The sequence below is a fragment of the Schistocerca nitens genome, chromosome 7, assembly GCF_023898315.1.
Source record: "Schistocerca nitens isolate TAMUIC-IGC-003100 chromosome 7, iqSchNite1.1, whole genome shotgun sequence".
Classification (NCBI taxonomy): Eukaryota; Metazoa; Arthropoda; class Insecta; order Orthoptera; family Acrididae; genus Schistocerca; species Schistocerca nitens.
In genome coordinates this window covers 175258029-175274255 of record NC_064620.1, presented here as the reverse complement: position 1 = coordinate 175274255, position 16227 = coordinate 175258029, and the positions used below count along the sequence as shown (strand labels likewise).

General features: G+C 43.1%; 1 protein-coding gene across 1 annotated transcript in view; it reads right to left on the bottom strand.

The window, feature by feature from the left end:
- The window catches only part of LOC126195328 (RNA-binding protein fusilli), a 1033937-nt gene that overhangs the window by 893455 nt on the left and 124255 nt on the right, over window positions 1-16227 (bottom strand). Inside the window, exon 2 of the mRNA XM_049933898.1 lies at window positions 11607-11651. The gene's annotated coding sequence lies outside the window, so the exon portion shown is untranslated. The remainder of the gene's footprint in view (window positions 1-11606; window positions 11652-16227) is intronic.

The following is a 16227-nucleotide window of genomic DNA, read 5'->3' as shown; positions in this document are numbered from 1 at the left end:
AAGTGTGAGTCATGCACATGAGTGCCAAAAGGAGTCCGTTAAACTTCGATTACACGATAAATCAGTCAAATCTAAAGACCGTAAATTAAACTAAATACCACGGAATTGCAATTACGAACAACTTAAATTGGAAGGAACACATAGAAAATGTTGTGGGGAAGGCTAACCAAAGACTGCGTTTTATTGGCAGGACGGACACTTAGAACACGTAACAGACCTACTAAGGAGACTGCCTACACTACGCTTGTCCGTCCTCTTTTAGAATACTGCTGCGCGGTGTGGGATCCTTACCAGATAAGATTGACCGAGTACATCGAAAAAGTTCAAAGAAGGGCAGCACGTTTTGTATTATAGCGAAATGAGGGAGAGAGTGTCACTGAAATGACACAGGTTTAGGGGTGGACGTCATAAAAACAAAGGCGTTTTTCGTTGCGAGGGAATCTTCTCACGAAATTCCAATCACCAACTTTCTCCTCCGAATGCGAAAATATTCTTTTGGCGCCGACCTACATAGGGAGAAACAATCACCATAATAAAATAAGGGCAATCAGAGTTCGTACGCCGGCTGGTGTGGCCAAGCGGTTCTAGGCGCTTCAGTCTGGAACCGCGCGACCGCTACGGTCTCAGGTTCGAATCCTGCCTCGGGCATGTATGTGTGTGCTGTCCTTAGGTTAGTTAGGTTTAAGTAGTTCTAAGTTGTAGGGGACTGATGACCTCAGATGTTAAGTCCCATAGTGTTCAGAGCCATTTGAACCATTTTAGAGTTCGTACGGAAAAACATAGGTGTTCGTTCTTTCTGCGCGCTATACGAGATTGAAGTAACAGAGAATTGTGAAGTTGGTTCGATGAACCCTCTGCCATTCACTTAATTGTGATTTGCAGAGTGTCCATGTAGATGTAGATGGAAAACGTAGTCGGTTCTATTACTTAGATTTCATCATACAGTGTACGACGCTGTACATCAGCAAGCATCTCGGATCGGTAACAATCTCCATCCCATTAAATGACAGATGGTCAGTGTGTGAAAAGGGAGGTGTGAGCCGCACCTGTGTCTTACTGGAGAAGACAGAGAATAAGGTGATTCACACTGCAAAGCTTGCCGGCAGACGCATAACTTCATTAACTGTTTAGTGTTCATATACGACTCCAACTAGACTCTCGACATTATGCGCACCGACAGCAACCTAACCATGATTTCAGTAACTCCAACATCAAGATCACATTTTAATTAGAATTTTATTTACGACTCTCAGTCGCTGGACATTTAAACGACCAAGGAGTAGTACGCCCCGTGCTGGCTAATTTAGAGAGCAGCCTTCGACTAGTATTCAGGCTGGCAACGTGTACTCACTACGACTGAATGTTTAAAATTGTTCAAATTATGTTAAAGTACTAATCAGCCTCGGAAACGTTTACTGCCCAGTCTTGGACTAGTTTCTAGAGAGGCACCACGTAACCGCAGCAGACTGAATATGTTCGCACGTAAAAGTGATTTACTGAGTACATTGACCGAGTACATCGAAAAAGTTCAAAGAAGGGCAGCACGTTTTGTATTATAGCGAAATGAGGGAGAGAGTGTCACTGAAATGATACAGGTTTGGGGTGGACGTCATAAAAACAAAGGCGTTTTTCGTTGCGAGGGAATCTTCTCACGAAATTCCTATCACCAATCCGAATTTGCGCGTGTGCGACTTCTAACTGCCATTAAATTCGTGTGGAGGTAATTTTATGTACTTGAAATGGTGCTCGATACCTGATGACTAGAATCCGCGAGCTTACATTCCAGTATTACCATTAGATTGGATCTAAAGGATGTTTTTTCCTTGATTCTTCTATTAAAAAACGAGGTGGCATCCCATTATTTCGAGATTTTCATTAAAGTAGTGTTGAGTCTTCCCGCTTGCCATTCCATCATTCAAGATTCATCGTACTTGTATGCTCGAGTGGAGCCACGAGCGGCAGAGAACACCAATCGTGACATCGAAACCGCTTTACAAGAAACGAGGTAAGCAGGCCTCTCAATGGTGAATCACAGGTCTTGCAGGTGTGCTGAACCTTCTTGATACGAGTTGATCAACGTAGCATACCACAGGCAACAACCTGCGCTGTTAGCGTGTCAGACGCAGTAATATGTCACGGTAGGAGCACTCCTTATCTCATCGAAATTAATTAATTAGTTAGGAAGGGATAACAGCCGCAATCAGCTTACATGGCTTTATAACCGTGAAAGAATCGGCACTGTGATTGCTATCGACTGTTTGCAGTAGAGGCACAGCTAGAATCATCAAAACCATGTAATTAATGGCTATACTGACTTCAAAGGAACTTGGAATTGAGTTACCCACAGACATATCTCATATCCCCAGCATTCTTAATTGTGGTCTCAAGCGGAAGGAGACTGTCATCATTAACAGGCCACATGGCAACCAACAATACGAAATACCTGTTACAGTTAATATCATCTTCGAATTGCGCGATTACTGTGCAGCCAAAGGGGGACATCGTGCATTTTTCGTTGAGTGTATAAAGTATAACAAAGTCGAAAATGCAGAGGATATGCATTTCAGAGCGAAAGTTTCTTCGCTGAAATTTACATGAGACTTTCCGCTAAGATCCATCGAAGCTGACGAACCTGAAGTTCTGCATACTGTGAGAATCTGCCTCATTGATGGCCCAAGGCGAATTCATCTTATTTGTTAGATTTTCGTTACACATATTTCGTCAATACACGTATGGAAACAGTTAAAATAAGCATCATATGTTACCACTGAGAGGATAGACATATATAAACGTTGGAAATCCTGGCGAGGAAGCTTTCCCACTGAAATACATATTAGAAATAAAAGGTTGAAAAACCGAAATGCCCACAGTTGACAAATTTTTATTTATAAAATATAAAGGGTGTCCATAATTAAAAGATACAGTTTCAAATCGCTGTAAAAAAAAAAAAAAAGAACTACTGCTCAGAATGACGCCAACTTTGAACAGTTCATCAACGCAAGAGGAAACGTAATGGAACAAAAACAATGCAACAAAAATTTTACCAATATATGGCATTGTAAGTGTCTTTACGTATATGGGGTCGTCTGCAAATGACATGAATTGCAATACAACGGCTACGGTTTAGTTGCACATTACACCATCTATACTGTTCAACGTGCATGGCTGCACAAGTTCGGCTGTCAACCGTTGGTTAGATAAGATCTTCCACCACGGCATGGTTATACCACATCGCATGGGAAAAATCGGTTTTTAACTGTCCTAAACCAAAAAACGGCATAAAATGCAATCTGGCCTTGCTTTTGAACTGTCATTGGGCCAAAATCCGCATAAAAAGCAAAATGGCATCGATTTCTAATTGTAGTGAGACTGGCGCAAGACATTTTCAGTATGCTGTCCATCGTTTTCTGTTACAACTTGAAAGCGAGGAACAGATCGGAGCCGACCGATGTGGCCGAGCGGTTCTAATCGCTTCAGTCTGGAACCGCGCGACCACTACGGTCGCAGGTTCGAATCCTGTCTCGGGCATGGATGTGTGTGATGTCCTTAGGTTAGATACGTTTAAGTAGTTCTAAGTTCTAGGGGACTGATGACCTCAGAAGTTAAGTCCCATAGTGCTCAGAGCCATTTGAACCATTTTTGATTAAGATCAGATGATTTGGAAGCCTTGGCTGTACGGAAATGACAGCTGGTAATTCTAAAATTTCCACAATGTATCTGCAGCAGCCGATTCACTGGCAGTTCAATGTGCAAACGAGTGCCATCTTGCACAAAAATAATCCTACCCACACATCCACGTTGTTGAAGGTTGAAATGATGTTGGCGCACAAAAGACTCTCATCGTGTTTACCAGTGACAGTACAGGTAACAGGACCCTCTGGACTTATCTGCTCAGGTAACAGGACCCGCTGGACTCATCTGCTAGAAAAAATACGGCCCTAAGATAAACGATGCGGTCAAATCGCACCACTAAGTCACCTTTGCAGAATGAAGTGGTACCTTTTGATGAGTGTGCGTATTTTCCATTGGACATATTCTGCAGTTCTGCATGTCCTTGGATATGAAATAGGGCGTAGTCTGTCCACAAAAATGTTCCACGGCCATCTTGTCCACTTCCATGCGAGCAAGAAATTACAGAGCGAACATCTGTCTAGATGGCAGATCAGCAGCAAGCAACTCCTGAACATGGGTGATTTTGTATGGATAGAAATGTAGAATGTTTCGTAGGATTTTATGCAGCGCGCTCACAGGCATGTCCAACGTACGGGCAATTCGCCGTCCGCTGCATGTTGCACGCTACTGCTCGACCCCCCTAGCAATGCTGTGGCCGTATCTTATATTGACGTCGGACCAACTGTTTTCCTTCCTCTAGCGCACTGCACTCCAAAAGAACCATTCTTTTCGAATTTTTTAATTATTTTCTCCAGTCCCTTGGCAGACATCGGACCAATGCCATTTTTCATACCATTTGAGTGTCCGGAACTCCTGGTGGGCTACTAGCGCATAGTCACTGTTCTTGTAAAAGAGCTTTACCAGCAGCGGGCGATCCTTCATGGAGGCAGCTGGGTTCGGCGTTTCGGACGCAAACTGAGGAACACCCCTGTGTCGTGCGTTTGTTGGTGTGCATATTCTGACTTTTACAGCGCTATCTACTTGTCAAATTTTCGATTTTTTTAAATTTTTTTGCTGCATGCCGTTTCCCCCTGCGTCAATAATATGCCGTTCAAATTTGACGTCATTCTGAGAAGTGGTTCTACTTCTTCAACGTTTTTATACTGGAACTTTATGGGCACCCTGTATATCTTTCATTGTCTCTGTGTCTCACATGAAAACAATTGCGGATTCGTTAAAAATTTCATTAGACTTTGAAAAAATGATTTTAATGACAATGTTATACTTGATAAGTGTTCCACTACGGGTTCAAGGGTTCGAGTTCGATTCCCTATCAGTCCAAAGATTTTCATCTGTCACTAATAGCTTCTCTCACCTCTGGCAACATTTGTTAATCTGAGAAATGTAGAGTTTCACCGTGCTTCGATGTTAAACTGTTGGTACTTCCGTAACTGACTGAAGTCCGTTCAAAGGTCGGACGAAGGCAACGTCGAACCATCGCCAGCAATGCCCTTGTACAGTTCAAACCAACCTTCGGGTCGATGACAGCTTCACCTTTTTTGCGGGCTTGGTTCTCTAATTTGATTAACTATAATAGTAGCTTAAATTTGAATTACACAATGTTAAATGTCTTTGTATTCATAATAAGAAAGTGTTAATATAAAATAGCAAAAACTTTAGTATGATCACTTCCCATACATGAAGTAAGTTCAGTTTAATCTTGTCTCATTTTCTGATCAGTTGTATGGGCCATTACCCGCAGCTATAAAAAATGAAATAAACGTTCGAAGGTGTTTCTCATGCATAGAGAGCGCCTGGTTTAGCAGGTACAGCTACCAACTGCACAGAGTCTACGCTCAGTGAGTTATGTTACGGGCCGGATATGGTAAGCAGTAGCCTGCAAGACTAACATGCTCTTAAGGGCCGAAACATGATATATTCCATAAGCAAAAAGCCTCAATACGAAGTAACGCCTTTACATGACAGTTACTGGAAAGTTTCATCGATAAAGGACCTATCACATTTTGAAACAAGAATTTGAAATAAAAACTGAAAAATTAGATTTTAGGCGAGAGTGATGGAATATGCAAGAACTGAGCCGAGGGCAGCAGCCTAACTTTACTTCAAACTTTGCAAAATTAGGTCAATCGTCGGCAGGTAAAACAGTCTGTCATTGCTAAGCTGGATATATATTATTCTACTGTACGAGTACGTGGGTTTAGTACGGCGCCACTACCACAACAGAATTCAGCATCAGGCAAACCTTTCTTTTTAATTAAGTGGAATGCAACTCAGCCTGATTCAGAAAATTACTTTTATGTGAGCCGGCCGGTGTGGCCGTGCGGTTAAAGGCGCTTCAGTCTGGAACCGCGTGACCGCTACGGTCGCAGGTTCGAATCCTGCCTCGGGCATGGATGTGTGTGATGCCCTTAGGTTAGTTAGGTTTAAGTAGTTCTAAGTTCTAGGGGACTGATGGCCACAGATGTTAAGTCCCATAGTGCTCAGAGCCATTTGAACCATTTTTGAACTTTTATGTGAACTATGCTGTACGAAGACAACCAGGCTGCAGAACTGAACCTGATGGAGTCGATGTTACACCGAAAAGCGGCGGCAGCTTGTATGAGATTGACAAAAAGGACGACCCCAACAGTCGGAAAGCGACGGCACAGTACATGTGCTGCTCGCAGACTAACGTTCAATTACAGCGTACACTCCTATGAAAATTGGAAGTCTCATAGTGGTTTACACAAGGTGTTTCAGGAGGAACAGCAGATATTTTAACAGGTGGTAATGTAGACTAATTTAAATATACCATGTGCCCAGTTTTTACTGCTTACAGAGATACAACTGGTTACAGAGGTAAGTTTCCATTTTGCATGTTGGTACCCCAGTTTCCATGGGTTTATCTAACGACTGACATTTTCGTTTTGAAGTTAAACTTGTGAAGTTGAGTTAGAGTTTACATCGTTGAGATCTTCAGCCGCGATTGTGATTTGTTGGCCAATTCTACAGGATCGTTGTAACACTACCACACGTATGGTATAGTATGCGGCCCTGAAACTTCCTCATTTGAAACGCACTTCACACAGCGACCGTTACTCATTGTTGTGTGAGGCTGAGCACATTCGAAACGGTGGAACCTAACTTTTTTAAGGTTGGTTTAGTAGTGATCATGCAGTGGACGAGAGAGGAATGAGCGTTCGCCATGGCGATATACTTGTGCATTGGCCGTTCGATCATCGCAGCCCAACGTGCATTCGGGGAACAGTTTAATATTGCGCTTGCAGGTCAATTTCCTGATCGAAAATCACTTGTCATGTGGATGGACATGTGTATGGAAATAGGCAGCGTGAAGAAAAAGGAAAAACTGGAAATTTATGGTAAAGTCTTATGGGACCAAACTGCTGAGGGCATTGGTCCCTAAGCTTACATGCTAATTACACTAACGTTAAACTAACTTACGCTAAGGACGAGACACACATCCATGCCCGAGGGAGGACTCGAACATGCGACGGGGGCAGCCTCGCGGATCGTGACAAGGCGCCCTAGACCGCGCGGGGTGGAGCGCGGCACAAAACGGAAACCGAGACCTTCAAGAGACACCAGGACGCCAGGAACAACGAAAATGTAAGGCTGGCGATGCTGAATTCCCTCCAGCGATCCACACGCAAATATACGGCTCCTCTTACAACCTCCGATCGCACTGCGAGACGAATTCTTTATGAAGACTTGAAATTTCATCCACACAAACTGAAAGTGGTGCATGCACGAAAAAATGCATGACAAGCCTTGATCGAAAACCTGCCCCATGACGCCCTTGTGTTCTTCAGAGGCGAGGCATATTTTCATTTCTCTGGATGCGTCAGTAACCCAAACATGCGATATGGGAGTGGCACGAATCCCCGAGAACTTCATAAGCTGCCCCTGTATACAGAAAGTGTGACTGCTTCGTGTGCATTATCCAAAACTGACATTAATGGTCCATGGTTTTTCGAAGAGAACGATAGGGCAGTTACGGTCACTTATGAGCATTATTTCCAGATAACTGAGGCGATCTTTCTTGAAGAACTTGAAGAAATATACCTGGGGAATATCTTGTTCCAACAAGACGGCACCACGGCTCACACGGCACGAACGTTAATGGCTCTCTTTCGCGAGCACTTCCTCTTTGAGGGGCGATCTTCAGTGGCCAGCACGCTCGTGAGGTTTAGCCCCCTCTGACTTTTTCTTATGGGGATGTCTTGAATCCCTGATGTAAATTAATCGTCCACCAACGCTGGGTAAGCTGCAAAACAATGTTCGTGCTGCTACTGACAACATACTTTGAGATGACAGCAGTCATGGAATAGCGATATGCACATTCACAGGTGGCGGTAGTTCGCTTAACTAGGTATGGAAGGGTAGAGCATTGATGGAGCTGTGACTTGTGTTCAGGTGATTCATGTGAACCGTTTTCCAGCGTGATAACGGCCGCACGACGGAAATTAACAGACACTGACCGCGGTATGGTAGCTGTAACTAGACGAATGGGACATTCCATTTTGTACATCGTTGGGAAATTCAATATTCCGAGATCCACAGAGTCAAGGATGCGCCAAGCATACCAAATTTCGGACATTACCTTTCACCACGGACAACGCAGTGGCCAACGGCCTTCACTTAATGACCAAGGGTAGCGGCGTTTGCGTAGAGTTGTCACTGCTAACAGACAGGCAACACTGCGTGAAATAACCGCAGAAATCAATGTGGGACGTAAGACGAACGTATCCGTTACGACACTGCAGACCACAGACGCGAGTGCTTTTGCTGACAGGACGACCTCGCCTGCAGCGCTTCTCCCGGGCCCGTGACTGTATCAGCTGGATCCTAGACGACTGGAAAACCGTGGCCTGGTCACAAAAGTCCCGATTTCAGTTGGCAAGGGCTGATGGTGGGGTTCAAGTGTGATGCAGACGCCACGAAGACATAGACCGAAGTTGCAACAAGGCACTGTGCAAGCTGGTGGTGGCTCCATATTGGTGAACTTTGTTTACACGGAATGAACTGGGTCGTCTGATTCAGTTGAATCGACCATTGACTGGTTACTCGGCTATTTGCAGTCCTTTTGCAGCCACTGACGGACTTCATGTTCCCAAACGAGTCATATCACTGGGCCCCAACTGTTCGCGAATGGTTTGAAGAACATTCTGGACAATTCGATCGAATGATTTGGCCTCCCAAATCGCCCTATATGAATCCCACCGATCATTTATGGGTCATAATCGAGAGATCATTTCATGCACAAAATCCTGCACCGGCAACATTTTCGCAATTATGACTGGTAAAGGGGCAGCATGGTTCAGTATTTCTGCAAGGGACAACGATTTTTTGAGTCCATGCCACGTCGAGCTGCTGAACTACGCTGGGCAAAAGGAGGTCGGATACGATATTCAGAGGTATCCCACGACTTTTGTAACCTCAGTGTAGGCAGAGATATGCTGAACAAAGTGAAGTGAGACTCCGTATTTCAACTCTCCAAATGTGTGGAGCAGAATAGAGGCCACATTCAATATCTCATCATCAAAATCTAATGAAATAAAACTTAAAATATACCTCTATGTACAAAAAAATGAATTAAATTGATATCTGCAATACTGTCTGTTTTATGATTTTTTTATATAAAGAAGTTCCTGTGCCACAACCTGTACTTGTGTATACGGTTTGTAATGGAAATGCTGCTGCTGCCTGTACAGACTACGGTAGACCAATTTCTAGACGAAGAATACCAGTTCCCAGAGTGTGCTCGTGTTTTCGCTGAACTACGTGAGACTGGTGCGGCGCCCAGCAACCGTATTCTATCTGAACGTGCAAACGTGTGGATAAAACAGAAGACATCATCCATTTGGTGGAAAGCAGTTTCAACGAGCACATGCAGGATTTCAATACGTTTATATTTTTCACATACAAGAATACGGCGGATATTATGGATCTGCAGTCTCTATATTTCTCATTTACAGTGAATTCAATATCTTCGAGATGGAGATGAAGGTTGTCCACTAGAATTTTGTCGTTGGATAATTGCAGATCGTTGAGACATCCCATTAATCCATTAATAATGTTTCCTGATCAATCACTTTCAGCTGTATGGTATCCAAAACACTTGTAATTCACGTCGGTGGTCTGACGAAATCCCACGATGCCTTTGTGGAGCACATTTTCAAGAAAGGTTCTCTGTAAATGTTTGGTGCGGTTTGGTACGATAGGCTGTGGGTTCATTGGGTTTACTCTGTTATCGCACAGTCTTACAGTAATCCGTTTTATACACTTCCTTGAAAACGAGTTTCCAGCATTATTCGAAGAGATTCCTTTGGCTTCAAGTAAGGGCCCGTTCTTCCAGCACGACGGGCCCCCTGCACTTTCCAGTCGTCAGGTGTGACATCATCTGAACTCAACATTTCCCGGAAGATGGATAGGCAGAAATGATTATGTTCCTTGGCCACCACGGTCCTCTGACTTTACCTCTATAGATTTTTGTCTGCAGGGATAGTTGAAAGACGAAGTCTAGAGTAAAGATAAGGGACAAATTGATCGTTCGGGCTATAAACAGTGCTGCTCCAATAAAATAACTTCAAGACGATCTCACTACACGTACCGACGCCAAGATAATTCGAAAATGTATTGAAGTCTGAGGTGTGATGATTTTACTGTGGTTAGCAACTTATTTGAGTATTTGTTTGGGTTACATTCTGTTAGCTGTATTCCGTAATCAATAACAACTGTACACTTGTTACATGGATACGTTTATTCGAATTACTCTGTAATATTATTCCGCCTGAAACAACGTGCATTTTAAAATACTGCAGTTTATTCCACAATATCAGTGAAACTATAGCAGATCACTAGCACAGCAATCGGCTACGCTTTTTCTCAGTTTCGTAATTCCAGTCTCCTTAACGGCGTATACCTTCTGACAAACGTGATGGTGAGAGACCGTCCTTCAGCTCTACTACGAATACAGTTCTACTTCCTTCTTAAAATTTCTTTACCTGTACATAATACTCCACAGGATGTGATTTGATTTACTTCCCGCCGAACTGTAGTAATATAAGGCTCTCAAGCTTCCACCCACTTTTCGGACGATCACACTCGACCTATTGAAAAAAAAACACTAAATGCACACTGAATAAATCTTTTGGTGCCGGCCAGTCAGTAATTACTTAAGCTTTTTTATATGGAAACTGCTAATAAATTGTCCCATTAAAAGTTTCTCACTGGGAAACTGTATCACAGCCAGCAAAAGTGAAAGGATTTTGTTTCGTCTGTCCTCGAAAAAATGCCTTGCCATTATCATTAGTCTCATGTGTTTTCCATTCAGTGTTTCCATACAACTGGCTGAAGTTTATGTGTTCTTTAAAAAGCCCTATGACTTTCTGCCACCTTTGTGTGAAAACTTTTGGGCTACTGTTCTGTAACAGAGCATCCCTGATGGATCCAATTTTTGCTCAGTGTGGAATAACTCAAGCGGAAACAGTAATGTACTACGAACGACACAGACAATATGAGCAGATACAGAGAAAATGCTGCGACCACCGACGCCACACGGACGTGCGTCGTTCTGAGGCTCGTGTGAACGGAGACGATGTCTATGGAAGGAATCAGATTTGACGGCAACGTGGTATCTGACATCATGATTGAACACGCGTCATGACTGGTACCGGCAAGGCTGCAACGATAAGATCCACAACAATCGTTAACATATCTCTAGACGGTTGCGAGGGGTCATCCAAGACGTAAAGTAATGACTGTGACCTATTACAACCGCCAACATTATAAAATTACCTGCCTTCAGAGGCATTATGTATACCACCTACAGAATTGTCGCTGTTGCCTTCTATAGATTGTCATTTATAGACTGTAAATACATTTCAGAATTGAAGGTACAAACAATAGATGAACTTCACTTGAGAAAAGACAATGTTGAAGATTACAGGTTAAACAAAACAAAATAAACTTACCAGGAAGCAACAGCGGATGAAACCAGGGCAGATATTCGTCAACACCTGAAGAAAAAAAAGAAAGTCACTCCATTCAGCTCAGATCCAGGAAATCTCTGATCTCCTCGTAAAAATCAATAATTTCACTCTCAAAACATTTTACTCTGCAATTTATGTAATATATCAGAAATTACTACTTGAGGCATTTGCTACAAAGTATCCCTAAAAGAAGGAACGCTTTTTTCAGTCCGAAGGGTGGTTTGAACACCGTAATGCTTCACTAGGCGTGATCCTAGTGAAGTGGTTCGACCTACCTTGCCATAAGAGAAGCTACAACGTGTTATGAAAGGACTTCAAAAAGCAAGTGGCACATTATTATTTATTGAATGCTGCATAAAACTTCAAACTGACCCAGATACATGATACTATCTTTCAAAATAATCACCAAGTATCTATAAATAACGGTCGCAACGTTCTACCAATCGTTTAATTCCTCGACGATAGAAATCCGCTCCTTGCTCACGGAGTCATTGTGCATGCTATCAGAACCAGCGACTTGTCTTGCATTTGAATGCACTGAATTATCTGCATATTTAGATATCAACGTAACTTAAATTTACATTTTACTTGATTCGTAAGATGCATAGTAATTCTGATGAAGGGGTCTGATGCCATGGGAATGACATCACTGCCCACTAGAATTAAAACAACAGCCTCAGCTGAAGGGGGACGCTTGCGTAGTTGTGATGAGGGTTTTGACATAATATCGACGGGTGTGCCAAGCAGTCATTTTGTCAGCTACAGATGTGCATTTGTTTCCACTATGCCGTAGTACTGTTTTCACCTATGGTGAAGGTGGCAGCACTGAAACAGCGAGTTATTTCAGGCTTCGTTCTAGTGTTATTTGTTTTTGAATTGAATCATAATAAACAAACTTTACTCATCGTCGGAAAGTCTGCAATTGGTGCGAAACAGTTTTTCGAGTGCCTGGGCATCGTCGTCCGCGGGGATGTATATGGCCTTCCTCCCCACTACTGTGCCGCCTTGGACGAATTGTTGGCACCACGTCGCGACGGCTGGACGCGACATTGTATTTGGTCCATAGACTTTCAGAATTTCACTCTGAATCTGTGTGCCAATTCAGACGCTTTGCCCATAAACAACCATACTCTCCCGTGTACTTCAAGTATGGAGTACGTATCCAGTTACCGCACTATTTCACTCCAACACTGACGCACCCGTTATGCGTACTGCGGCAGAACTGTGTCTACAGGAAACAAAGAGCATGTACTTTCTTCTGACAGCGCGCCACTCATTTTGTGCAATTATCTCAACGTGGGACACTAACTTTTTCGACTTCCTTGAATATTTCATTCCTCTTTTCTTGTTAAGGAACTCGATACAAAAATGGAAGAGACATTAGGCTTCTCCGTTACACGAAAGGCTTCGAATGCGACAAACAAAGTGTCCCAAATCCCTTTGATCAAAACGAGATCTTTGATTTCAGATTTTAAACGAAGTTCTTTGACACAGAAACTCAAAAGTGTAAGAGGTCTAGCTCAAGTAGGACACCATTGCTACCAAGTTGGATGTTTAGTTTGGTAACGTGGGTCCTCCTTCTGTGCAAGAGACATATACTCTTAACTTGTCTTTTACTATACACGCCATATTACGCTTGCAGACACTTAAAGCATGAGCTGTAACGGTTGATTTATGTTGGTCGTTCTTTCTTGTGTTCCAAGGCTCTTTGTCCTAACTCTGCAGCATGTTCGTTTCATTCGATCTCTCTCGCACAGTTCACTGACGTTGACGAAAGTCTTCTGCTTCGGGTGAGACGTAATTAGAAACTATTCTCGGCATTTTTTGAAGCGCAGATAAATTTTCCTTTGTCGTGAAACGTAAGCAATGCTTCCGCCTATTCTTACACTCTATTACACAATTCCGAACTTGCTGCGATTGGATGATACATTTCAGACAATTAATTGAGAGAACATTAGGTAGGAAGTTAGGCGGCAATATTACTATTAGTGATGCCGGCCGCGGTGGTCTCGCGGTTCTAGGCGCGCAGTCAGGAACCGTGCGACTGCTACGGTCGCAGGTTCGAATCCTGCCTCGGGCATGGATGTCTGTGATGTCCTTAGGTTAGTTAGGTTTAAGTAGTTCTAAGTTCTAGGGGACTGATGACTACAGCAGTTGAATCCCATAGTGCTCAGAGCCATTTGAACCATTTTTTTGAACGATTAGTGATCGAAATATTCATCAGAGGATAACCTACGTCAGCCAACTGCCTGGCGTGTAAACATTGTTATCTCAGTACGCGAAGACTATTCAAACGACAATCCGCTCTTCGGCGGTTCTTCGATGAGGATTCCAATACCGGTTATAAAAGGCATCGCATATGTGGAAACAAAATTCTGACCTATTGCTCACGAAGGCCGGACGTATGAGATTTCTCTGGATATCCACCACATTGTGATTCCACAAAGATATTCGAAGAGCCCAAGCACAAGAGGAGTCATATCTCCTTTCGCACCAAAACGGCAAAGGAACACTGCAGCACGCGTCATCGCCATTACCAGACTGAGACCTATCAACAGTTTCTTCACATGGCACTATTTCGAGTCCTCCCTATTGACGGAGATACCCAAAGAGACAATTCCCGTGGATATACTAATCTTGTAGTAATTTTCTGACCATTGTTGCAAGTCCAAGAATTCATCATGCATTGCATGTGATCTTAACTTTATAAATAACAAACAAAAACTTCGAGTAAAGTTTGTTTATTATGATTCAATACAAAAACAATAACAATAGAACGATGCCTGAAATAACTCGCTGTTTCGGTGCTGCCACCTTCACCATAGGTGAAAACAGTACTTCGCCATATTGGAAACAAATACACATCTGTAGCTGTCAAAATGACTGCTTGGCACACCCGTCGATATTATGTCAAAACTCTCTTCACAACTACGCAAGCGTCCCCCTTCAGCTGAGGCTGCTGTTTTAATTCTCGTGGATAGTGATATCATTCCCATGGCATCAGACCCCTTCATCAGAATTACTATGCATCTTACGAATCAAGTAAAATGTAAATTTATGTTGAAATCTAAAAACAGATAATTCAGTGCATCCAAATGCAAGACAAGTCGCCGGTTCTGCTCGCATGCACACGTGTTTAGAATGTACTGATTTAACTGTGTTGAAAGTTGGTGACAGAGCTAAAAACACACAAAAACACTAGAAAAATGCCAAAATAAAAATTAGTCAGAATGTTATCATGACACATAAGAGGCGATCAAAAAGTTTCCATGTGAGGGCGTTGCTGATGCGTAAATGCAATCTAGCGCGACTCCGATGCGGGTATACAAGCACAGACTTGTAGGCAAGGAGTTAATGTGGCCTTCGAACGGGAAATTTTTGTCGCCCTTCACCCATCAAACGATTCTAAAAGTGTTCAAATGTGTGTGAATTTCTAAGGGACCAAACTGCTGAAGTCATCGGTCCCTGGACTTTAAAAAAAATGGTTCAAATGGCTCTGAGCACTATGGGACTTAACAGCTGTGGTCATCAGTCCCTTAGAACTTAGAATTACTTAAACCTAACTAATCTAAGGACATCACACACATCTGTGCGCTAGGCAGGATTCGAACCTGCGATCGTAGCAAAATGGTTCAAATGGCTCTGAGCACTATGGGACTCAACTGCTGAGGTCATTAGTCCCCTAGAACTTAGAACTAGTTAAACCTAACTAACCTAAGGACATCACAAACATCCATGCCCGAGGCAGGATTCGAACCTGCGACCGTAGCGGTCTTGCGGTTCCAGACTGCAGCGCCTTTAACCGCACGGCCACTTCGGCCGGCGATCGTAGCAGTCGCGCGGTTCCGAACTGAGCGCCTAGAACCGCTCGGCCACCTAGGACGGCCCCTGGACTTACACACTACTTAAAGTAACTTATGCTAAGAACACACACACACACACACACACACACACACACACACACACACACACACACACACACATGTCCACATGCCCGAGAGAGGACACGACGTCCGGCGGGAGGGGCCGCGTAATCCGTGACATGGCGCTTCTAACCGCGCGATCACTCCGCGCGGCTCAAACGATTCAGTTCGATCAGAGGATTACGAAGCTGATATGGGATTTTATCTAAGCAAAGTATTACAAGTGTTATCGACGTATCTTTATCGATGTTTTAATAAAGTAATAACAATAATAACATCATATTCTGAGTAAAACTAATTATGAAAATCGTGGTATCTTGGTCTTGTGCTTCGACTGAAATACATCAATTGCTTCAAAAGGCTTCTCTAAGGAACTCTAAATTAAAATGAACAGTGTTCTCACATCAGGCTTTGCAGGTTTAGTTGACTGAAGCTATATGCAACAAAACTAATTATGTACGTCGTTGCGAATGAGATGTTCTTGACTTCCAAAACATACAGCTGGGGCTAAGACAAATAAAAAACGCAAAACTTGAGCCACACGAAGAAAGCTGACAAATTAAATGAAGTCAAAAGATTGATTCTGGAAGGGACGCATAATTTCATGCAGCTTTATGTAGTGGCCGAAAGTGTCTTATGTTATACCAGAACTTTTTTCACGAAGAATTTTGTTATGAGGA